We start from the raw sequence: 23,608 nt of genomic DNA, 5'->3' as shown, positions 1-23,608 counted from the left end.
CCGATTCGGACCGTTCTCTGTGTGCCTCTTTCCGAGAACTCAACGTGCGCGTCGAGTCCCGGTTGGACTTCATGTGTTTTGTGGAAGTGCTGTGGGAAGCGCTTGTGTCGCCGGGGGTCTTCCCCATAGCCGTCCTGCCGGACGACCTTCCGAGGTCAGGGTCTTGCGCTTGGCTGTCTTTCGACGCCATATTGCCCTTGCCGTCCGAAAGCACGGCGTTGCTGCCATCGCTGAAGGCAGCCCTCCGCTGCCATGACCTCCTGACGCCTGGCGTGGTGGGCCCAACGCTTGATCGAACGGTCCTTAAGTGTTTTTGGTTTAAACCTACTACACGCTCTGCAGTTCGCCTCGGGGTGGTCCCTCGGCAAGCAGAGTTTGCACGTGGCGTGCCTGTCGACCCAAGGGTACTTGCGGTTGCACTTCGGGCAGAATTGGAAAGGGGTACTCTCCATACGCACCTTGTGGCAGCGGGCTGGTAAGTGTAGAAATATATAAGAATGTACCTATATATCAAAAGAGTGTAGAGTAGGACCACCCCCCACTCTCCCTACTTGCAGGGCCGAGGCCAGAGGCCTTCCGAGGCCCAAATCCGTCATGCAGCTGTCAACGGTCGCATTCTTCTCCGGGCCGGCGTCGAGTGTGGAAGTTCGGTGACTGGACGTTGGGGTGGAGAAATGGGTAAATATAACAATATTTAGCAAAAGTATGGCTAAGGCTAGGGAACTTCCCGAAATGCTTCCGACCAGTATGGCGGAAAAAAACAATCTGAGGGTCCTAGACGTGTGAGGGATCATGGGTACAGTGGACGTCACACTAGGGATCATATTACTGGCACGCCCTGTGTCGACGCCCATTTTCGAGTTTCGAAAAACAAACTAATACTCTGCAGCTTCCACTAGATGTCTGCCAATGCACAGCATGTGATCTAAGCAGATTCCACAAGCCTCAGAAATATACATATACATATATATAGACATTATTAGCCGATGCCTTCATTTGTATGGAGTAGGGCTTAGTATGAGAGTTGGGGAAAGATTAGTTATTTTTGAATCACAAGAGGAAATAAACCTTTTGAAAATTATACCAGTTTGCCGGTCTCCAGATTATGACCTACCATGAGTCTTGGAACCAAAGCATGCTCGGCAGTGAAGTAGAAGGATTTTCACATTTCCTGTTTTTTAGCCTCATTTGAGACCTTGAGTATATTTGCTGGCTGTTATTCGGGACCCTTTTGAATTTTCTACCCTACATGCCTCTATTCTTGCTTGGACAAGTACTGGCCAGACCCAAAGGCTCCCAGTACAGGGGGATGCTGTCCCCAATTCCGACCTATGCACTAAAACCTCCTTTATGGATGCTAGAGCAGAAGGACCCAGGTGGTGGGGGGGAAGAATGGGGGAGTGGGGTGTTTGCGTGCATGTGCTTATAATGTATTACTGCACACCCTTTTTCTTTTTAAACCTCAAAAGGTACCTTTTGGCAACAATAATGGCCAAAATGGCTACCTTGTTGTTTAAGCTGTGTTTCTGCGCACTAGAGGTCACAACGGCCATAAATCATCCTGGCGCTTGGACTGTCCACTGCCTCTATAGTGCTGCAGTTGTGCAATACCTGGTGTGCATTGGTTAAGGGACACAGACAACCGAAATTCACATAGCCGAGGGATAAACCTATCTAGTTGCAAGCTACTAACCGGGCATAAACAGTCACTTGCCCCTTCAATTGTCCACATGCACAGTGCTCTGAGTGCTGCTGAGCTGGCTATCTAGGGTTGGATAACCTCAGCTTGAATGGCAATGTTACATAAGGGGGCTGCACTCACCATATAGTCTCCAAGCCTGGCATTTATGTATCTAGGGAGATTTTGGAGCCATTTGCCAGTCGAGCACAAACGCTAATCTGAAGCACCAAAAGGATCTTTAAGTATAATAGGATACTGCTGCAAGCGTCTCTGGCCAAGACATGTGCTGTATGGTGAAATTCTACCCCTCTACTAAAGGTCTACTGTACGTGTCTCCCTCCGTTGAACCAGTGGGGGCAACAGATTTGTTTTACCCTGCACATAGTTTGAGGTCTTCCTGTTTACCATAGGGCCCGCAGATCTAGTCTACTCAGAGCTGCTGTAGTTGCTGCTCAAAGAGCTGTGAAACATCAAACAGTGTGGCTCTGGTGCTCCTCATGGCCCTCAGGCTGAGATAAACCACTGACACTGAAGTCCTTCGTCGCCTCACTGTGAGCAGGCCCGTGCTGGTCCCCCGAAAACACTGCTCACCACCAGTACGCCCTTCTCCAGCATCATGAGTCTTCAAGCAGGGTCCCTCCTTCGATTGAATCCTGAGGTCAAGCTACAAGCATGTTCACATAATTTCTGAAGTGGAGACAGAAAAGGCTGCCAGCCAGATGCAATCGCGACCCCTGGAATTTCTTCACTGCAACCTTAGATGTAAGTAATCGTTGCCAAGTCTGACTTAAATGGAGTCACTGGAGTTCTGGATCATCATTGGGGGCGGGGGAATCTCTTGGACATGCTTGCATACCCTTTAGCAGCCGTCCCCCGGAATGCATACACTTTACAGTGAGAAAAGTCCTTCCCCGTAGTAATCCCAGGCCTAGTATTTGCTGGTGAAACATTGATGTAGGAATCTGGTGTGGGATACATTTGACACGGCACATATAAATTACTCAACGTAGTGACTAGAGTACTCAGTCAATAGTGCCCTTTCCTCCATCCTTGTGGGCGTCCTCAAACATGGGGACGGTACCGGAACCTTTGGCAGTGAAAAATTGAGCTTCCCCTTTAAATGTATTATAGCATGCAGGGGCACAGCCTCGTGCGTGGGAATGCCCCGCCCTCTAGCGCCTCATTTCAGTTCCCTTTGAACAAATCAGACGCGTAGATAACTGCCTACTCTTGGTACATATAAGCCCTTGGCATATTAGTGGGGGAAGGCAATTGGGACGTATGGAGGAAAGGAGAGTACTCTAGTCACTACGGTGAGTAACTAATTACCCATACATCCTGTTCCCTTTCGTCCTTCCTTGTAAGCGATTACAGCGAACAAGACCAGGGTGAGCGGTTATAACCTGCCTCATATCTAAGACGAAGCAAAAGCTTCTTCAGAACTGCCTGACCTAATTCTGCATCACACATGGAGCTCGTGTCCAGTGAGTAGTGATTACAGAAGGTCAACAGGGTGGCCCAAGTTGCTGCCTTGCTGACGACATCCCAAACGCGAGGGTCGTGGCTTTAAAATCTGACTGCATGTTCATGAATCACCTCTGGAACAGGTTTGCCCATGGCCGTGTACACTTCCGAAATGGCCTGAACCATCCAATGGGCGATGGAAGCCTTGGAAGCCAGAGAGACGGGGGAGAAGACCCCAAAAGTCACAAACAATGCCTCAGACTTCCTGAAGGACTTTGAGAGAAAACTTGAGGTCCAAGGAATGTAGGGCCCTCTCTGCCTCTGAATGCGGGTTCTGGAAGAACGTCAGACAGAGCTCTCAATTCAGTTAAATGGAGAGACCACCTTGCGCAAGAGGTTTGGGTGAGTGCGCAAGAGGACCTTGTCATTGTGAATCGTGGTGAAGGGCTTGCATGAAAACCATGTCTGGAGCTCACTAACCCTGCGCACAGAGATGAGGGCCACCAATGGAACTGTTTAGTGTCACCAAGCAGATGTCCACAGAGGCCATCGGCTCGAAAGGCTTGCGCTGCAAAAACAATTGAGGTCCCAGACCGGGTGCCTCCTATGCCCCGGGGGGGAAAAAACCTAGACGAACCCTTACGGTGGTCCTTAACCACTGGGTTGGCTGCCGAAAACACATGCTCCGGGGAATTCCTGTAAGCCCAAATGGCTGTTAAGTGAGTGCGGCAAGTATCCACCTGCATGCCAGAGTGACCCAGATGTGCTGCAAAAGCTAGTATGTCATCCAGAGGACAGGTGACGGTACAGAACCTTGTCACGAGCCAAATGGCAGAATCTAGTCCATTACACTGGGACAGAGTTGAGGGCCTCCTGGTCTGCTGAATGATGTCCCAGTTGTCTGAAAATTGAGAATGCTGAAACCTCTGCTGGCCGCTTTTAGGTTTTGAACCTGAAGCGGCTCAGCTAGGCCGCTTCTGCATTGTTGTCCCCTGGGAGGCTGACTGCTGAAATCCAAATTCCCTCTGTGAAGGCCCATTCCTAGATCGATACCGCCTCCATGCAGGTGCGGGCAGGGGTAGGGAGGACACGGGTGGCACCCTGCTTGTTCAGGTAAACATCTTAGTAGAATTGTCCGTCCTGACCAGAAGAGGCATGTCCCTGATGGGCAAAATTCCTTGAAGTCCCAGCCCACTGCCCTAAACTCAAGCAAATTGATAGGCAGGAGGGCTTCTGTCCTGGACCATGCAGCATGAATCACGTGGCCCTTGAGAGTAGCTCCCCAGCCCGAAAGAAAGGAGCCTGTCGTCACCACTAGGGCAGGCTTCGGTCGGATGAAAGGGCTCTCTGGAAAACTGCCATCCATCATCCACCAGCGAAGATCGGGTAGTAGGTGCAGTGGTATTGGGATCCTGTCCGACTGAGACCCCCATCTCCTGATCCCAACTGACTGCAAGCTGGAGGTGCCTAATCATGAGGCAAGCATGCTGAACAGTAGGCATGCAGGAGGCCATCAGGCCCAGAATGTGCTGGAGCCACCATGCCATGGTGGTTGAGTTGGCCAGAAAGTTCCCCAGCACCTTGTGGAGGGACAAGAGCCAAAACGGGCATAGGGAACACCCATTGAACAGCAGTGTTCCAATGCACCTTTAGGAAGACCAGTGCACCCCTAGCAGGACCAGTTTCCTGAGACAGGCACAACTGACTTCCTGTGGTTGAGGGAAAACCCCAGCTGATGGATATCTGCCAATCTCTGGCAGGAGTACAACACCCCCTCGGGTAACCACGCCCTCACCAGCCAGTCCAAGTCAGGGTACAGATGATAGCCCTCCAAGCAGAGGCGACCCGCCACTGGTTAACCAACTTCGTGTAGACAAGAGGTGCCTAGTTCAGGCTGAAGGGCAGCTCGTTGACTGAAAGTGGTACGACAATCGTGAACCGCAGAAACTTCCGATGCGGTTGGTAGATGGGTACCTGCAGATACGCATTCTTGAGGTCCAAGGAACACATCCAGTCCCCTGCACAGACAGACTGCTACGTGCGCAGGAGTAATCATCTTGAAGTGTTCCAGCAGTAAAGACAGATTTAGAAATTACAGGTCCAGGCCAGCCTGGTTGTTCTTGGGTACCACACAAATCCTGGAATAGTACCCGGAGCCCCTGCCTGAAAGAGGAACTGGTTAGATTGCCTGCATCTCAAAGAGTGAAAGGAACTCTTGTCAAAGAGCCGGGGACCCTATCTGACAAAGAGGAGAGGATGGTAGAGGTAAAGGAAGAGGAAGATTGAAGCCTGTGGAGACTACAGATAGGATCCACAGGTTGTTGAAAAGACGCTTCCATGTGTCCTGAAAAAGAGTCAAATGGCCCCCCACAGGCGACCTGTGTTCCCCAACCTGGACGTCACTGCTTCTTGGCATCAGAGGCAGGGCCAGAGGAGGGGGATCGGAAAAACCTGCACAAAGTCCTCTGCTACTTCCTCCTGTTGTCGCTGGGCGACCAGTCAGGCCGCTGTGTACTGCGGTCCAAAACCTCTTGAAGCCGGAGAAAGCAGGTCCTGCCCTGGGACTGAGGGAAGGATATCTGTCCAGGTTTTGTCAGGATTGCCAAGGACTTGGCAGTTTGAGGGAAGGTTTTCTTCTTGGTCAACTCGTCTTCTGTTGACGAATGAAAAAGTTCCACGCCCTCAAAAGGCAGATCCAGGATCCACTCCTACACGTCAGATGAACTCTGTTGCCGGCATCCACTCTGTCCTTCTCAACTCGACACCAAGGCACAGCCCTCTGCTGGCTGTGTCGATGTGGGAGACCGACCGAAGACTCCATGAGGACCTGCGCAATGGCCCAGGGATCTGCCAGACTGGCCTTGAAGGCTTGCTTGTCCGAAGGGAGGTCGGGGAGAAATTCCCCAAGCTCCTGCCACAGCTTCTGGTTAGCCGCAGCCAAACAACTTAATGAGGGCCTGCTTGCGTCTTCCCTTCTGTCTTGCCTCAGGAGATGTTCGTCTTGTCTATTATATGGGTGAGCTCTCCGTCCTGCACACTCTCTGGCAGGGGCGCGGTTACTCAGTAGTTCCAGGATCAAGATACTTCACTGATCCGATGGAGGTTGCTGAAGTGGATGGACCGGAGTAAGCAGCTAAGTCTCTATTCCAATAACTCCTTGAAATAGCTGTCTTAAGTCCTTGTATGCAAGATATCTAATGTTCGTTTTTTTTGTCTTTAAGGTGCGGCACAAAAGCGGTTTTCAGATGATGGATGACTCTCCTGACAATGATGTGCAGGATTCTTGCCGGTAAGTAGAGCGCTGTGCGAGATGCGCTAATAGTTCGCTTTATTTTAGCCTTCTTGTGTGCGACTAACCTGCTTTGTCTTTTCTGTTCGGCAGGTGCAGCGCTTTTCCAGGAAGAAGATGGAAGGTCCGACTGACTGTCAAGATACGGCGAGATGCACAATGATGGAGAACTGCTCGCTGGAGTTCCTGGAGGAGGCCGAGTCAGGTGCATCACTACCCGAGAGGGTGCCTTCTGTTCTGATCTTCCACAGATGCGGCGGCCCTCGGATAAGCGTGAAGGCGAGGTCCGGATGTTCTGCAGGTAAGGCCTTCAATGCGTAAATAACTTCTATTTTCACAGGTGCCGATGGATAGAAGACTCTGGACGGGCATGGCAGAAAGGAAGCAAGAACTGACACGGTGAGCGTTACGCTGCAGGAGTGCAGATTAACGCAAAGCGTGTTCAGTTTGCAAGGTGCGGTTTAAATAGCCTTGCAAGTAGTTCCAGGAAAATCGTCCCCTTCATCGTATCCTGCCTCTCAGGAAAAGTAGTCCCAAGCCACACCCTGTACTGAATGGCTCAGCATCTCAGAGCCAAATAAAGGGACCATGTACTTAACGCTTACCATGAGCCTGGCGCCAGGACTGAGCACAGGTGAGCCTAGTTGGGGCCTGGGAAGTCCCAAAGGAAGCCAGAGTCTGGGCTGGGCTTGTGGGTTTCAGGGGCATGCCCTATGACAGGCGTAGGCGTTAGAGAGGTCTGATCAACTGGCAGGGCCTGGACATGGGGAGGGACCATCACTGGAACCAGCAGCGCTGGAGGAACGGGAGGAGGGGTACCCTGAGGAAGCGGCCCGAGGAGGCGCCACCTACGGGATGACCTTAACTATATCCTTCAGGAGCCCCTTCATCTGAGGGGAAATCAAGAAGAGGAATTGCTCGCATGAGGAGGAGGTCCATAGGGGCCCGGCCCTCCGAGGCGCTGGGTCTTTGCCCCTGGTCAAATCGCTAAGGAGACCAGATGCCTGTACCGTAGAACTGCTACTGCTTCCAGAGGGAATTGGACTGAGATCTACCTGCAGAGCCCATTCAATGGGCGAGAGCACGGGCGGGCCCCAAGTTGGATCCAAGATGAGCACCGGCCTGGCAGGCTCCACCATGTGCCTCTCTGCCATTTTGAAGGCTTGCGACACGCCCTGGGTGGGAGCACGCGAAGGCCCTGAGCCACGAGAGACCTCAGACATTGGAGGATACACCTTGGGTCTTGCACCCACAGTGGAAGCATCGACCTTGGAGATCACTCTGGTAGGTGTGGAGGCCTCGGTCGGATGGCCGGCAGTTGTAACGCCCTGATTCTACCTTGGAGTGAGCTCCGGTAGGCTGGACGCCCTCAGCACCTGTGCCGGTAGCTGTGCTCGATCGTGCCGAGGACAGACTCTTGGAGGTGGCACTCTACGATGGGTCTTGAATCGAAAGGGCCTGCAGTTCACCAACTCTCCTCATTGATGCGATTGCCACCAAGAAGGTGGTCTTGTAGGTGAGCGCTTTAAGGCTAGCCTTATGCATGGGTTCAAAGGGAGGCCCCATTAGTCTAGTAAGAACAACGTTCAGGTCCTATCCGGGAGCTGGGTTGGAAATAGGGAAATAGGGGGATGATTTCTTGTTACCCCCCTACATAAATGCCTTGATTACTGGAACTTTCCACCACAAAACCTTCTGTGAGGTGATGCAACCTGAAAGTGCAGCTTAGTGGACTTTTAAGGAATAGAAAACCAGGCCTGAATCTGGTAGGTGAGTTAGATACAGGACAATATGTGTTGGTGTGCATTCAATAGGATTGATGCCCTTGCACCATTTGCTGGAGTACTAATGTCTGGTGTTAGGTTTTCACGCTTCCCTAAGTATGTCCATGTATCTTTGAGGGAGTTGGAGGTGCCTTAACTCTATGACCTCCGGGGCCAGGCTGCTAAAATGAGTGTTTGCAGGCATGGATGAGTGTTCCCCCCCCGAAACCTGTCTTGTGACAGCATGTTGTACGGGCATGGCAGCTTCCTGGGAGGGTAGACCGACATTGCCATGAGATGAGAACCAAAGTTGGCATGCCTACATCGTGCCCCCAGAATCTTCGTGACTGGCTCCTGGTGCATCATGTGCACTATCTTGTTGAGCAGGGGAGTTTGGGGGAAGGCGGGGGAGACGGGGTAGGGAGCATAAACACATTTCTGTGAACATAAGCGCTTTGAAACACATTGTGTATAGGCGCAATATAAATAAACTATCATATCTTAACATGTTATCCAGAGCCTGTTCCCCTTGGAGCGGTTCTGTGGGTACATGGAGGCGTAATCTGGGCATTGTGCGTTCTCCAGAAGTGCGAACAAGTCTATCTCTGGGAAGCCCCAGTCTGCGAAGACATTGCAAACAATGTCTTGGTGTAATCGCCACTAGTACTAGATGGATTGTGGGAATGCTCCGCTGCGTACGTCCGCCCGAAGATGGAGTTCCCCCAGAATGTGTTGTGATGGGAGGAACATCTTGTGTTTGAAAGCCAGTTTCCATATGATCTGTGACAGTTTGGATAGCCCTGGAGAGTGAGTGCCCCCCTGTTTATTCAGGTAATACATGGCCGTGGTACAGTCTGAGGACCAGGACCGTCTTCCCCTGGAGGTCTGTTTGGAATGCCTTCAGGGGTTTGAACACTGCTAGCAATTCCAACAGGTTGATGTGGTTAGTTGCTACCACTGGGGACCACACTCTGTGCGCCGTGTGATGAAGGTGGTGATCCCTCCACCCTGTCAGAGATGCGTCTGTGGTGAGAGTGGCTTGTACTGCGGGGGTGGAGAAGGTCTTCCCTTGCAAGAGGGTTTCCCTTGACCACCACTAGAGACTGAACGAGGGCTGCCGAGACAACCACTAGATTGTCCCATTGTCCGCTGGCCTGAGACCATTGGCTCAAGAGCCACTCTTGCATGGGGCAGATGCGCAGTTATGCGTGAGGAACTAGGGAGATGCAGGAGGCCACCACCCCCAATTGTAGCATGGCTTTGCGTATGGTCACCTAGCAATTGGCTACATAATGAGGTATCTGGAACAGCATGTTTTGAACCCCTTCATTGGAGGGAAAGACTAGAGTCTTTGGTCCGGATTAAAAGCCCCCAGAAATTGCTTGACTAAGATGTGGTCTATGCTGGACTTTTTCTTGTTGATCGAGAATCCTAGAATGAAGGAGATATACAGTCTTTTGGGTGGGTGTTAGGCATGTTTCGTACGAATCCCCCGTTATTAGCCAGTCGTCGCGGTAAGGGTAGACTGGGATGGACTGCCTGCGCAGGTGAGCAGCTATTACCGCCAGTACCTTTGTGAACACACGTGGGGCTGAGGCAATGCTGAAAGGAAGGACCTTGAACTGATAGTGCTTGTTCTCTATCATGAACCTTAGGTACTTTCTGTGCGCTGGCAACATTGAAACATGAAAGTATGCATCTTTCATATCCAATGTTTCCATTTAATTCCCCTGCACCAGCAGAGGGATTACTTCCTGCAATGTTGCCATTCTGAAATTTTGCGATTTGCCAAATTTGTTCGCTGGGCGCAGGTTTAACAGGGCGAATGGTGAGATCCTTTTTGGGTACAAGGAAGTACACTGAATAAAGACTGTTTATCTGATGAATGGGGACGACTTCTATGGCCCCCCTTTTCCTGAAGGACCTGCACCGCTTCCAGCAGGATTTGCAGGTTTGCCGATAGGCGTCTTGTCTTTGGTCGATGGTACCAAGGTAGCCAGTGGAACTCTATACAATAACCATGGGTACTGTCTGATGTGACCCCCTCCCACGCATGAAGGAATGAGGTCAACCGTCTCCCGACCGGGCAGGCATGGCAGGGGACCCGGACTGGCGTGTCATTTTGTTGCGGAGGCCGGGGAGCCTCTTGGGGTGGAGTTTCTACCCTTGCCTCTGCCTTGTCCCCTCTGCTGGTATTCCAGCCGAACCATGTCCGGAAGACCATGGGGTAGCTCCTGTAACATACTATCTGTGTGGAGATCGTGAGGACTGGCCCAAAAGGAACAGCGAGAGTTTGTACCTCACCTCTGTTGAAAAGGCTTGGCTGTGATTTGGTTGAGAGATTTGAGTGTCTCATGCTCTTTTTTCGCCATTTCCAAGACGTCAACAGCTTTATCGAACAAGTTTGAATCTTCCACTGGCTTGTTTATCAAAGAGGCCCGAGTCTCCGGCTTAAAACCCGAATTCTTTAGCCAGGCGTGCTTCTTGAGAAGAGTACCCAATGCCAGGGTGCGTCCCGCCATCTCTGCAGCATCGTGTGTTTTAAAGGATGCTGTGGGTCACCTGCCTTCCCTCAGACAACCGACAGACGTGATTGCGTGGGTTCAGAGACCTCTTGGAAGCCCTCTCAAAGCAGGTTCCACGGCACATCATTATAACCCACGAGAAGAGTAGTATTATTAGCAATTCTCATTGAATATGCTGGTGGCGTGGTGATACGCTTGCCAAGGGCTTGTAGTTTCTTGCAGTCTGTCAGAGGGAGCCTCTGCAGTAAACAATGGCACTGGAGCCTTTGTCCTGGTGGTGGTAACAATCAGGGAGTCTGGTGTGGCATGCCCCGACTGTACATTGGGTAAGATGGAGGGGCGAAACACTTTCTCGATCCGAGGGTTGTTGTGGGAGGTTTTACCTTTAGAACAGCTTCCTGTGTGACGATTTGGAAGTGGTCTGCAGCCCTCTTCAGGATGGCATTGAAAGCCATTTGGTCAATAGGCGATGGCTGCCTCTGTTGAGCTGAGGAGCGCGGGTCCAGGCAAATAACGTCTGTGTCAGGAGTTGGAGTGGGAGAGAACTAAGGTGCTTCACTTGTTGGCTGATCATTTCCCTAATCGGGACACTGGTCAGTTTCGTCCTGCCCAAAAGTATTGTCCTCATGACTATATGGATCCTCATTGTCTCATGTGTCTCCTCAGGTTCTGAAAACTCAAATTCTTTTTCTTGGCGAGTTTGGATTTGAAGCTTCTGCAGCTTTGGTAAAATGGGGCAGGACTTCTCCCTAGGTCATCTCCGCATAAGGCGATCAACTAGTTGGGGGGTGGGGGGGGTGCATCTAACAATCTAAGGGGACCTCGATGCGCGAGGTATTTTTGGGTACACTACACGTCACTTTAGGGATAGTGTTTCAGTCACGCCCATGTCGACGTCCCCTTTCGATCCTCGAAAGAAAGATGCAATACTCCGCAATTACCACTAGATGTCCGACTATATGCATAGCATGCGATTCTAAGCAGAACAACCATCAGAAAAATATATATTTGCTAGAAATAATTTTAGTGTAAAGGTTTAAATATAACCAAATACATAATAAAAAAAGTGTAAAAAATATTCTTGAAGGGGTACAAATAGAGCCATTATACAACCTGACTAGATTTCATCCTCACATGGGCCACGATTTCCACCTCCCTGAAATCTCACAATCAACCCTATTTCCTCCCAGCAAATTGCAAAACATACTCACCACAAGACACAGTGGTGATGTCTAGAAATCCTCATCTACCAACTCCCCTCCCCATCCACTTATACTACCTCCAATCTGCACCGCCCATCTATAATCGTGCTGAACAATCAGGCGGTTCCATGTGCTTATAACGACACACTAAATAACGACATACATTTTAAATGACACCTGTATAAACACAAACTATTTTAACTACAGCCTTTTTACCCTTGCTCGCTCGCCCCACCCCCCCACCCCCCCCAACTACCCCTACCCCTTTAAATCCCTTACCCCACCCCACATATAGAATAAATTACTCAACATAATCGGATTTCTGGTGCTTGTATCTGCTTAGATTGACATGCTCTTCATAGTCCGACATCTAGTGGACGTCACAATCTAGTGGAAGTCGCAGAGTATTACCAGTTCTCCTTGGATCGGTTCTGGGGATACCTGGAGGCGTAATCTTGGCATTGGGTGATCTCCAGAGTTGCGAACAGGTCGATCTCTGGGAAGCCCCATTCTGCGAAAACGTTGGAGACGATGTCGTCGTGTAATCGCCATTGGTACTCTCGTCTGTGGTTAGAGTGGCGTCCACTGCGGGTGTGGCGAAGGATTTCCCCACTACGAGGTTTTCCCTCGACCACCACCGCAGTGAGAGAACCAAGGCTTGGAGACAACCACTAGATCGTCCCATTGTCAGCTGGCCTGAAACCACTGGCTGTTCAGCCACTCTTGAATAGGGGGCAGGCGAGGAACCAAGTAAATACATGACACCATCATTCCTAGCAGCCGCATGGCTTTGCGTACCGTCACCTCCCGACCGGCTACATATTGAGGGATCTGAAACCGCATGTTTTGGACCCTCTCATTGGAGGGGAAGACGAGGCCGTCCTTTGTTTGAATTAAAGCCCCTAGGAATTGCTTAACTTGGCTGGGGTCTAGGCTGGACTTCTTCTCGTTTATGGAGAAGCCTAGGTGGAACAAGAGGTCTACAGTCTTTTCGGTATTTGAGAAACATGTTTCGTAAGAATCCCCTGTTATGAGCCAGTCGTTGAGGTAAGGATAGACCAGAATGGACGACCTACACAGGTGTGCCGCTGCCACTGCCAGTACCTTCGTACTGAGGCTATGCCGATGGGTAGCACTTTGAACTGATAGTGTTTGCCTTCTATCATGAACCTGAGGTATTTCCTGTGCACTGGCAACATTGAAATATGAAAGTATGCATCTTTCATGTCCAGTGTTGCCATGTAATCCCCCTGTGAGAGCACGGGGATTACCTCCTGCAAAGTCACCATACAAAATTTTTGAGGTTTTACAAATTTGTTTGCTGGGCGCAGATCTAATACAGGGAGCATGGTTAGATCCTTTTTGGGTACAAGGAAGTACACTGAATAAATACCCTCCTTTACCTGTGATAGAGGCACAACCTCTATGGCTCCTTTTTCCAGCAGTAGTTCGACTTCCTGAAGAAGGATGAAGAGGTGTTCTGGAGATAGAAGTCTTCCCCTTGGGGTCTGAATGTTGGGGACCGACTGAATTTGATGCAGTAACCGTGGGCTATTGTTGACAGTACCCAACCGCCTGTGATAATTCCCTCCCATGCCTGCAGAAATGTTAACCGGCCCCCGACCGGAGATGCATGGGTCATTTGGTGGTTGTAGCCAGGGAGCCTCTGGGAGTGGGACCTCAACCCCTTACCTTGCCACAACGTTGTCCTCTTTGAGCATACTGTCCACTGGTTCCCTGAGGAGAGGACCAGCTGGTGGCTGAGGTGTATTGTTGATTTTGTCGTTGGCCACGAGAAAAGAGCCTGTTGCCATAACCTCGCTTATTAGGAAGGTCTCATGATCTGGTCCAGGGTTTTTAATGTTTCGTGTTGCTTCTTAGCCATTTCCAGTGCGTCATCAACCACCTTCCCAAACAAGTTTGAGTCTTCAAGGGGTTTGTTGAGGGACACCTGAGTTCCTGGCTTGAAACCTGAGTTTGAGCCAGGCATGCCGCTTAAGAAGTATGCCTTGGACTAGGGAACGGCCAGCCGTTTCTGCAGCATCTAAGGTGTTTTTGATGATGCTCTGGTTTACCCGAGTACCTTCTGTCACAGTGGCTAATCAGCGGGTTCGCAAGGGCTCAGGGACTTCTTGTAGGCCTTTGCGCAACAGCCCCCATTGGGCATCAGCGTAGCTAGCCAAGAGTTGTATTGTTGGCAATACACGTGGCAAAAGCTGCCGAAGATGTAATCCTCTTCGCTAAGGCATAAAGCTTCTTCCCCTCTATTTCCGGAAGTGCTTCGCTAGTAAATAGCGGAACCCCCGCCCTTTTCCTCGTGGTGGTTACCACCAGGGATCTGGTATGGAATGACCCCTAGTATACAAGGGATCAGAGGGTGAGGGGCTAAAAAGCTTCGATTCTTGGATTAACACCTCTAACCAATGCAGGTGTAGAAAGAGGGAACAAAGCGTCTCTTGATTGAGGCAAGGAGGGGTATGGCTTGGCTTGCAGGTGGCTTTTCCTTGATTATTTTTTCAACAAAGTCCACTTCTGGGGTAGTCTCCCCCGTATCAATTTGAAAATATGCTGACGCCTTGCGTAGCATTGCATTAAATGTGGGTTAATCATCCACAGGCGAAGGATCTCTGACCGGTGTGGTCTGAGGAGAGGGCAGATCTAAAACATGAGGGTCTGTAGATGCCGCTGGAGATTGCCAGGGCTGTGGTTCACAAATGTCTGTGTCTTCTTCAAAGTCCCCCACAGGGTCTTGTAAATCCTCAGTATTTAGGAATTCTTCCTCTTCCTGAAAGTGTGGATCCTCTTCAGTGAGGTCATATGTATCCATTTCTTCCTCAAGTGGGTCAAAACGTCTTGGGAATTTAGCTCTGGGGTCTTCAGGGAGTACCTCCCTAGGCCTTGGCCTTTTAGGTGAAATGTGTTCAGAAGTGGACACAAACCTATCTAACCTGTCTATACAGGATTCAAATCTTTCCCTAGTCCACTGGGACAACCCTGAACGGTCTAGTGGCGGAAAGGATTGCTCCTCCACCTCTAAGCGTCGAGATCTCTCCCATACCGTGGAGGATATACCGCCGTCGCGCTCTGAGAAACCTTCTCTTGGGCCCGACGATGGGGACGTATCTATGGGTTTTCCCTTCGACGTGGGGGTAGGTTCCGGCGTACCCTCTGTAGATTTCGGCGTTTCCTTGACTTTCTGAGCAGGCTTCGGTGACTCCTTCACCACCCGTTTCTGCGAGTCTTTGGAGACTATTCTAGCTATTCTTTCGATGACTAGCTTCTTTGTCGAGGACTGGTTGTGACTAGTCTTCGGCGGTGCCGGAACCTTACCGTCGACGGACGCCCTCTTCCGAGGCATTTCGACTGATGTTTTGGTGTAGCGCCCTTAGTTGAAGACGGCCCAGTCGCTAGGCAAGCATGCAGCTGCGGAGAGGGCTGCCAGCCCTTACGGTCGGCGGAGGCCGCCGGTTGATTCGGCGTCTTCGTTGGTGCCGATGCCTTCTTCGATTTACTTGACGAATGGCCGTGGGTTGTGTGCTTAGTGACTTGTTCGTGTGTGCCAGCATCGCCGGTGTGTACATCCCCATAAGTAGGGCCAGAGCTGAGCTTTTCGGGGCCGGGGACGGACGCGATGGAATGAGAGTGCTCCAATGAGAGGTCAACAACCTCTGTTCCGGAAGTAGCGTTATCACTATCCCCTTTGTCACTCAGCGGCGGCCTCCGCGGGTGAGGAGTCAGCCTTCGACATGCCGTAGGCTGCCCACCTCTTGACCCTGCGTTCCTTCAAAGTTTTTGGGCAAAGGAGTTTACAGGCCGCACACCCAGCCTCGTTGTGGCCAAAGGGTAAGCAGCGGTTACACCGCTGCTGTTTGTCCTTCCACGGAAATTTGCTGTTATAACGTGGGCATAATATAAAAGGAGTCCTCTCCATAGTGGAGGACGTAACCAGTGATAACGAGCCAGAAGGAAAGGGGGGGAGAAAGGGAAAGGCATTCTAGAAGAAACAGAAATGTCTACCCAACCCCCACTCTCCCTACTGTGTAGGCCGGCGAGGCCGGGCCACGTGTTCGTCAACACGGATAGGATCACCTCCGTCAAAACCAAAGCCAAAGATCTGGACTCGGCGGGGAAGTTGAATGGGCGTCGAAAGAGGGCTGGCGGTGGTATAAGTGAATAATAACCGACCAAGGGTCAAATAAATGGGAAATGGCAATTTCTCTTACGAGCTCCGCATAAGGCGACCAGATACTCGGCGGAAAAAAAGTATCTGAGGGACCTCGACGTGTGAGGGATTTTGGGTACACTACACGTCACTATAGGGATAGTATTACAGACACACCTATTTCGACGTCCCCTTTTTGACTTTCGAAAAACAAGATGCAATACTCCGCAGTGACCACTGGATGTCGGACTATGGACAGCATGTGATTCTAAGTATATTAACAACATCAATACCTTGTTTATCTGGTTCGTCAGGACGATTTCTATTGCGTCCTTCGAGCAGCTCCTTCATTTCCTCCAGCAGTATGGCTGTTTCTTTTGCTGTTAGTTTCTTCTGTCTTGGCGGGCAGTAAGGTGGTTTCTGAATCAACTTGATACAGTCCCAGCCCGCTACGGTGAACACCCCCCCATTTGTCCGATGTTATCCCCTCCCATTCGCAAGCGAATTGAGAGATTCGGCCTCCTATTGGAGTTGCATGGGAGGGGACCTGAAACGGTGTGTCAATGTTTTGGGAGGGGCTGAGCCTCTCCCAAGTGAGGTTCTGCCTCTACCTCTGCCTCTTATCTTGTATTCCCTCTTTGAAAGCTGGTCGAGGAACAGTGGCCTTGAGACTGGTTCCAAGACGAGGACTACCCTCCCTGAGAGTAGCACGAGGAACGTTGACCGCTCTGTCCACAAACTCTTTCGAATTTGGGGAACCCAATTGGGAATAAGGTCTGTTAGTTGCCTAAGGGACTTAACAGTGTCTAACTCGTCCTTGGCACTCAAAGGCATCCTTACCGAATAGGACGTTTGGTTCTACTGGCATGTTGACGGGGGTTGCTTTGGTCTCCTGCTTAAACCCTGACTGCCTAAGCCAGGCATGCCGCTTAACGACGGTCCCCTCGGCTAGGATGCATACCACGTTGTCCGACGCATCAAGGTTGTTCTTCAGGATGCAGCTTGAGACTTGCTTGACTTCTGAAACAATTTTAAGTAGCTGGGCCTTCAGTGGTTCTGGGATGGCCTGTAGTTGTTCAAACTCGTCCCATTTGTAGCAGCCGTAACTACAAGTTGTATTGTTAGCAATTCTTGTTTGGTACGCTGCCAAGGAAGTTGCTTTTCTCCCAAATATATATATACCTTTTTATTCTCCTTATCTGGCGGGGCCTCTGCCGACACCAGGGGAGTGCCAGCCCTCTTTCTGGTGGTAGCAAGTACCAGTGAATCTAGTTTTAGCTGGCCCTAATGTACAGGGGGTCAGTGGGTGTAGGCCTGAACACCTTTTCTCTCCTTGGATTAACCAGTCTTGTAAGACTGGGTGTTAAGATGGATGTTTGAATAGGTCTCTGTACTGACTGCAAGAGAGGCAAGAATTCTGTGGCTGCCTTTTTGTCCCCATTATGTTTTCCTCGAAGTCCTGATCGACTTGTGTCTCTTCAGTGTCAATGTTGAAATGTTGCGCCGCCTTAAGTAAATTAGTTATACTGTAGTTGGTTGTCAACTGGTGAGTCTGCAACCGGCTGGCCCTGATGGTCGGGTGACTGTACTACATAAATTTAGTCATCATCGTAGTACTGGTCTTGATCCTGGCTATAGAGAGCCCCATGAGACCCTGTTTGGTCATAATAATATGGGTCTTGCAATGGGTCTGGATATTGAGAGCTGTCTTGGGGTCTGAGGCCGTAGTAACTCGAGCAGAGGTGCTGGGCTATGGCTCAAGGTGGGATTTCTTGGCAGGGGGTGGCTCGACTGAAGCCCCTGGCTCCGAGGCATCTCAGAGTACTGTTAACTGATCTGGGTGTCCACCCATAAAGTCCACAAAAAGACATTTTAACAGGAAGCTGGCCCACGTCAGCAAGGCCCAAGGAAACAAGGCCAGCACCTGTCCTCAGCCTGTGTCTCCTTGGAAGCAGCCCTCTATGGAGCAGGAGCTCCTCCGGTCCACTGCAGGAGCAGTGGGCAACCGTGATGTCCCAGTTTATGTCTCTCAGAAGCTGCGGTAAGCGCATTGAAGATTGCGCATGCAATTCCGAAAATAGCGCTCACAGCTACATGCGGCGGAATCGCCACGAATCGCCACTACAATTGCCCCTTTGTGCTTTACTGCACACTGCCACCCTGTCTCAGGTTCAGATGCTCTGCACTGGTGCATACTCCTAGTGTGCCCAGAGGATTCCATTGCTGAGCACAAATAAGGAAGCACCTTCCAAGATGGCCGCCTGCCGGGCTGCACAGCCATCATCCACCTAACCTCAGCCTCAGGCCTCCCTACACAGCTCAGATTGGTTTTCAGGCCGTTTTAACAAGCCTATCCTGTGAGCCGGCAGGCGGAAGCCGGCCCACGTCAGCAAGGCCCAGGGAGACCAGGCCAGCACCTGTCCTCAGCCTGTCACCAGCAGTCATGCCGTCTGCCAGAACCCCTGCATGATCCAGATGATCCCGAGCAGTTCAATATTAAGGTAACATTCAACAGACCCGTGCCCAGCCGTTATCCCTTGCTATCATCAACTCTTTGTTCGGACCATCCGGTATGTGCCCTCTCACATAACACACTACCCCTGCATCATTATTGTATGCCTGTATGACCCAGGTCGAGTAATACTCGTGAACCTATGACTATGATCTAGTCTACTTGTGACCCATGTAGTTTTACACCACCACTTATATGCAATTAACAACTCCATATTGCGTTTGCACATCGTTGTACCTTAATTTGCCTGACAGTGTACTTGTATGTATTTCTACCATCTACACCCTATGGTTTTATGTTCACCTACCAGATCACCTAAGCATATCTGCATTTGCAAATTGTATATGGTACTGCCTGCATATGTATGCTGACCAGTCGCTCGCCTCTTGCATATTAACGTTCCTCCCATTTTGCGCTCCAGATCCGACATGTACCTTATGCGCTCTACCCATACTGCATAGCTATCATTTTATCCATAACCTGGTCCCTATGCCTTAAATTGCACTGCAGAGACATTATTTGCGCGCTGAATTACGCACCCTATGCACCCTATTTGCATGGTATAGCCACTGCTTTAGCCTTGACCTGGTCCTTGTGCTTCAAATCGTACCACCAAGCCATTGATTGCGCTCTGACTTACGCACCTATGCGCCTTATTTGTACAAGTATAGCCATTGTCCCTGCGCCACAAACTGCATTGCACAGCTATTGACTTAGCTTTGACCTATGCATCCCATTTATATGGCACAGGTTAATGTTGCTAGCCTCGGCCTGGTCTATTGTGTCTAAACTGTATTGCATAAATTACTTTTTGAGATCTGACCAATGCACTTTATGCAGCCCATTTTTACTGTATAGTCACTGCTCATAGCCTCAGTCTTAGTCCCTCGGGCCCTACCTGTACTGCATAGTTATTGCATTGTATATTTATTGTTACCAGTATAAACTTGGTCATATGCACCCACCTGCCCCATATTTTGACTAGTTGGAAAAATGTTGTAGCTAATGATGTACTATGGCATAATGGCTGCCACTATACATTTGTATTTTGTATTTATTTATATTGCGCAGCCCGCCCACGGGCATCAGGGCGCATGTTTTGAAAGGTTACAGAAGGCAGTTACAAATTACATAATATATATACATACATAGAGCAAGGACATATACCAATATTTACAGAGGTAGTTTGTCGGCTCAGTATATACAGCGGTGTTAGGCAGAAACCTGTGCAGTTCCCTCTGGGACCACTGCAAAAGATTTAGGACTACAGGTGTTTGGTAGTAAACCCACTTGGTAGCAGTCTGTACCACACAGATTCACTTGGTAGCTGTGGCTGAGCAGTCAGACTTCCCTCAAGAAGAGTTAGGCAGTATACAGAGTATTCACAATAGGTCAAGAAGACACAGTAGAACAAGTAAACACTGACCAGGGCTTGGTGTAAAAGAGATATAATTATTTATTTAAAACCACATCTAGAAAAACACACAGGCACTAATAGTAAGCAATTCAAAAACACGGTCACTAAAAGATATACACTCCCTTAAAAGAATATTAGACAAGTCTTAAGTAAAGCCCCACTTATTTTCAGACAGCGGTGAGCGCTTAACGTAGATGGCACTATAATAATTGGTTTTAAAAAGGGAGAGAAAAGCAGAGAACAAGTTGAAACAGGTCCCAACACTTTTACCAGAACATAACAAGAGAGGAAGGCAAAGTAAAACCGTGAAGTTAGAGTTCAAGAGGTCAGATCCACTTGCAGAGGATCCAAACGAAATGTGTCCAGGGTTACACGGTTGCAGTGCACAAAAGTCTTGTAAAGGTTCAAAAAGGAGTTGGACCAAAGAAAGGGACCAGTTAGAGGGTCAAGGCGGCCAGCCCAGTCCAGAAGGTTAAGGGGTTATTATTACCTTGTAGCAATCTTTAGAAAGGGAGGCCTGACGGACACAGTACCTTAAAGTGGTGAGAACGCTCCAGCGGGGGCAGTTGTTCCTGGCAGCGGATGCAAGTTGGTGCTTCGCCCGGGGGAAGAGAGGATCTCGTCGTGGAGGAAGACAGGAGTCCGTTGCACTGTCAGGGAAGAAACCAGCCGCTGAGTTTCTCAGGTACAAGGAACGGTCCGGTGATTTGCGGTTCAGTGGTGAGTGGCTATCCGGCTGCCGGGGTGCTTGGCACGGGCAGTTCGACCACAAACCGGGCTGGGGTGCGAAGAAAGAAAGGTAAACTGGTTGTGCCCACCAGTCAGGGGAAGAAGCCTCTCCAGCCGGGAGATCTTTTCTGTCGTCGGGAAGTGGCGAGCCGGTTCTGCAGGGCTCCACCGGTGGTGTTGTCGTGGTAGGTCGGCTCAGCTTCTCCCTCGTCGGATTCTCAGGTCCTGTGGCGACTTCTGAAGTTCCAGTCCCTAAAGCCCTGCTTTTATGCAGCACACCCCCATTCACTCAGCCTAGCCGTCAAACATGCTAAGTGGTGAGCCGGCCGGCTCACCACTTGGGCCAATCATACAAGAGTGCGACTTGAGTTACCAAGGTAACTCAGTCTAGGGTGCCTAAACCCCCTCCCACACCCCAAGGTACCCAGACAGAGTGGCACCACTTTTGGAGGCTTCTGTGGAGAAGCCCGCCAAAAAGTGGAACACAGGGCTCGACTTGGGTTGGAGTCACAGAAGAGAACACAAACGCCATTTTAGAATCGAGTCTTGGCAAAAAATACCAACCGGAGAATATTAATTAAATAAACCGGCGGTATGTTCGAGGTTATGAGAATTAAATAAAGTTGGTAGCCTTGAACAATGGGAAAATCCCATAGGAAAATATTTGCGGTCAAATATAAAAAGTAGTTTCCACTGCCACCAGCCAAAACTCGATCAGGGGGGACGGAGACGTGGCCCCTCGACTAACAGACCCCGGGGCAATCGAATTGCCCCGACCAGTACGTCCACAATATGATGGTTTGTACTGGTTTCTGTTCATAATTTGGGACTAGTAAAGCCAATGGTGACTTTACATGCCCTGGGAGACCGTAGTCAGTCCCAGGGTATGGAGTCTATGGTGGGGTGTCACTATGACATGCATGTGTTACGGCACGGAGGGTGCTGTGTAACACATAGGAAAAACACATGAGACCCTATGGAGTAAAGGACCCCATAGCCCATAAAACACATTCCCAGTCAAAGGAATACCATAAATCATGTCCAAGAGTGGGAGAAAAAGAGTCTCACTCTTGGCAGGAGGAAAAACCAAACTCCAGAAACCCAACAAAGCTGCTGGGGGACTCACTAGGTTAGGAAATTCAGCCTAAAGAGAGAATTCTCCCTAACAAGCGGTAATCGAGGTTGCGAAGCATGCGATGGGTGTTTACAAAAGGGTGGCCGAGGCTTCGTCTTGCTCATAGAGCCATTGTTTTGCTCTGTATTTGAGGGATTGGAGGGAGGGGACATTCCTGAGATCATTGGGTAGTGAGTTCCAAAGCTTCGCTGCCAGGACTGGGAAGCTCGAGCCTCTGGCAGTCTGTAGCTTGAAGCTAGGAATACCGAGTGTGTGTGCATGTGCAGATCTTAGAGGTCTGTGGGCGGTGTGTTGTGTAAAGCGCTCAGACAAGTAGGCAGGTGCTGCGTTGTTCTGTGCTTTGTGGCTTAAAACCACTGTTTTGAGGGTGATACGCCGTGAGATAGTGAGCCATCGTAAGTTGCGTCTAGTGGATGAGATGTGGGCGTGCCTAGGTATGTTGAGAGCAGCCCTAGTGGCGTTATTCTGGGTTACCTGAAGTTTGTCAATGTTTCTTTGACTCGTTCCAAGGTAAAGGGCATTGCAGTAATCAATTTTAGATAAGATGAGGGTTCTCCCAAGGATCAGGCAGTTGTCCATAGTTAAGAAGGGCCGGCAAGCAGTGAATAATTTGCACGTGTGTGCAGATGCTGAAACTACTGAATTGGTTTGTCTGGTGAGCGAGAGGGTGGAGTCTAGGTAGATTCCGAGTGTTTTAGTGACATTGGTGACCTTAATGATGTTACCATCGATGTTGAATGCCTCATATTTGCTGTGAAGTTTTGAAGGTTTGGACTGAGAGCCTAGGATGAGTAGCTCAGTTTTCTCATCGTTTAGGGAGAGACTGTGGAGGGCCATCCACGCCTGGATGACGGTGTAAACTGCATTAAGAGCTTTGGCGTCAGTTACATAGTCACCGATGAAAGGGATGAGTATCTGGGTGTCATCCGCATAATTTGTGTAGGTGACACCCAGATGGTCAAGAATATCAAAGAGTGGTTTCGTAAAGACGTTATAGAGCGTGGGTGATACACACGAGCCTTGTGGGACTCCGCAAGGGACATGTGCTGGGTCATCAGCGGCAAGAGATGAGAAGACTCATGGATCTGTTGGCAAGGAATGAGCTGATCCAGGAGGTGGCTGCATCGGAGAAGTGTGCAGCCGTTTTGAGGTGCTGGCAGTGGATTTGGTGGTCCACCAGATCAAAAGCGGCGGATAAATCTAGGAGGAGTAAGAGCGCTTTTTTGCCCTTGTCTTTCAAATCCTCAATTTGCGTTTTTAGGTCTATTAGAGCTGTCTCTCTGCCATGTCTCAGCCTGAAACCAGATTGCCTAAGACCTAATAAGTTGTTCTTATCGAGATAGTCTTGAATTTGGAGATATGCAGCATGATACAGGATTTTTAGAAGTTATGGTACCGTGGTGATGGGCCTATAGTTGGTGGGGTTACTAGGGTTTAAGTTATGTTTTTTGATTAAGGAGATTACCCATGCATCCTTAAGGTTATCTGGTACTATGCCGGATTTAAAGGAGGAGTTGATGAGGGAAGTGATAAAGGGGGCAAGCTCAGGCGCTGCTTCCTTTATGATTTGGTGCTGGGCAGGCATCGCCTTGACAATTGGATGGTTTTAACTTCTTGATGATATTTTCCACTTCCCTAATGGTAAGAGGTGAGAAGCTGAAAGGTTTGAAGAAGTGATTGGGGGATAAGAAGTTGGAGGCTTGGGAGTTACCTGCTGAGTCAAGGAGAT

At 49.9% G+C, this 23,608-nt stretch overlaps 1 protein-coding gene across 1 annotated transcript in view; it reads right to left on the bottom strand.

Moving 5' to 3' along the window:
• CCDC6 (coiled-coil domain containing 6) overlaps positions 1 to 23,608 on the bottom strand; it is a 737,104-nt gene that overhangs the window by 300,997 nt on the left and 412,499 nt on the right. The gene's annotated exons all lie outside the window — the stretch shown is intronic.

The sequence above is a fragment of the Ambystoma mexicanum genome, chromosome 8, assembly GCF_040938575.1.
Source record: "Ambystoma mexicanum isolate Mex_15411 chromosome 8, UKY_AmexF1_1, whole genome shotgun sequence".
NCBI classification, from domain to species: domain Eukaryota; kingdom Metazoa; phylum Chordata; class Amphibia; order Caudata; family Ambystomatidae; genus Ambystoma; species Ambystoma mexicanum.
This window is presented reverse-complemented; position numbering and strand designations above follow the sequence as displayed.